This window comes from Microtus pennsylvanicus, chromosome 1, assembly GCF_037038515.1.
Source record: "Microtus pennsylvanicus isolate mMicPen1 chromosome 1, mMicPen1.hap1, whole genome shotgun sequence".
Taxonomy (NCBI): domain Eukaryota; kingdom Metazoa; phylum Chordata; class Mammalia; order Rodentia; family Cricetidae; genus Microtus; species Microtus pennsylvanicus.
The window spans coordinates 131137126-131139064 of record NC_134579.1 but is presented as its reverse complement, the minus strand read 5'-3'; the positions used below and the strand labels follow the sequence as shown (position 1 = coordinate 131139064).

Sequence of the window (1939 nt, the reverse complement as noted above, 5' to 3'; positions counted from 1 at the left end):
GGGGGATTCTAGGCAGGGGCTCTACCACTGAGCCACACCCCAGCCCCTCACTGGGGGATTCTAGGCAGGGGCTCTACCCACTGAGCCACACCCCAGCCTCTCACTGGGGGATTCTAGGCAGGGGCTCTACCACTGAGCCACACCCCAGCCTCTCACTGGAGCAGTAACTGAGAACTCACACCTTGAGAAACAACTACTGTGTACCCTTGACTGACCCGGAAGTCTCTTGTAGACCAGACTTGTCCCTAACTCACAGATCCTCTGGCCTCTGCATTTCTACCAGTGGGATTAAAGGAGTGTACCACCAGATCTTTCAGTTCTTCTAGTTCTTCTCCTTTTTCTTTTTTTACCCTTATTGGACTTGAGAGCTTTAATTTTTTTTTATTTGAGAAACTCATTCTTTATTTTACTTAGAAATTCAACATTTTTTTCCCCAGTGATCTCTCAACTTTTATTGGTCCCTCAGTCCCCAGGGGTAGCCTCCTTCTCAGCCTCGGTGCCTCAGAACTGTGGTGTCATTGGTCGTGGACACCACTTTGCCATCCATGACCATGTGGGTGGTTGTCCTCTGGACAATGTGCAGAGTTACTCGAGTCCAGGGCATCGCTGAGACTGAAGCCTGCTCCGTCTTCCAGCAAGCAGCGGTAGGTGGTGATCTCAGACTCAGGCTTGACCTTGATGTTCATCAGGGCTTCGTATTCCTGGGTATGGTGCTGCCCCTCTGCCCGGGTTTGTGCCAGCTCTGACTCCAGGTGCAGAAGGACGCCGTTGAGCTGCTCCATCTGTGTGTTGTATCCGGCCTCCAAGCTGATCTTCTGATTTTTCATGGCATCTAGTTCAATCTCCAAGGCCTGGAGGGTGTGCCTTAGGTCTGTGAGTGTGCCCTCCGCACCGCTGATTTCCACAGACTGAGTAGTGACTACCATGGTGCTCTCCTCTCCTCAGTCTGCTGGCATCGTACTTGTCTAGTTCCTCACGGTTCTTCTGAGCCAGCTTCTCATATTGGGCCCGGATATCAGCCACGATCTTGCTGAGGTCCTGGGATTTGGGGGCATCCACTTCCACAGTCAATCCAGAACTGGCAATCTGGCCTTCCAGTCCTTTGACTTCCTCCTCATGGTTCTTCATGAACAGCAGTTCCTCCTCAAGGGCTTCGATTTCTGTCTCCAGCTGCAGCTTTGTGATGTTGGTGTCATCCACTACCTTTCCGAGTCCATGGATGTCGCTCTCCACAGACTGGCGCATATCAAGTTCCGTCTCATACTTGACTCTGAAGTCATCAGCAGCAAGACGAGCTTTGTTCGATGATGTCATTGTCCACAGAATTCACAAAGATCTGAGGCTTCAGGCCCTCAATGGTCTTGAGATGGTGGCCCCAAGTCTCTGATGATGCCCTGGGACCCCTTCTTCTCCAGATGTTCTGGGATTTTGCTCTCTAGTCTCCTGTTCTCAGTCTTCAGGCTCTGCACCCTGTCCAGGTCATCCATGTCTTGCATGGTCTCTTTCTTGGTCTGGATGCCACCAATTCCAACCAGGCCTGCAGACCCCACAGAGCCACCGCAGATGCGTGTGGAGCAGGACATGGAGATCCAGGAACTGGAGCCCCCGGCACCTGCATAGACACTGGCCGCGCTGCTGGCAGGCCTGACCACTGGCTGAGTGTCCATACAGAGCCCAGGGACCAGTAGTTGGTGGAAAATGTGGTGGAGCAGGTGGCGAATCTCATGTTTTCTGGAGAGGAAAGCGAAGCGAGAGACGAGGACAGGAGTTTGGACGGCTGTCAGAAATTTAACTTTTTAAAACATTTATCCAAACAAGGTCATGCTATGCTCAGTCTAGCTTCAACCTGAGATCCCTTGAGCATTGGGAATATGGGAGTGTGTCACCACAGACAGTAATAATTAAATTTAGAAAGCTTCAACTGTTAATTATTTTCAAG

General features: G+C 51.2%; 1 pseudogene; it reads right to left on the bottom strand.

Annotated features, from left to right (window-relative positions):
- Window positions 1-487: 487 nt before the first annotated feature.
- LOC142852258 (keratin, type I cytoskeletal 18 pseudogene) lies at window positions 488-1726 on the bottom strand (annotated as a pseudogene).
- Window positions 1727-1939: the final 213 nt, after the last annotated feature.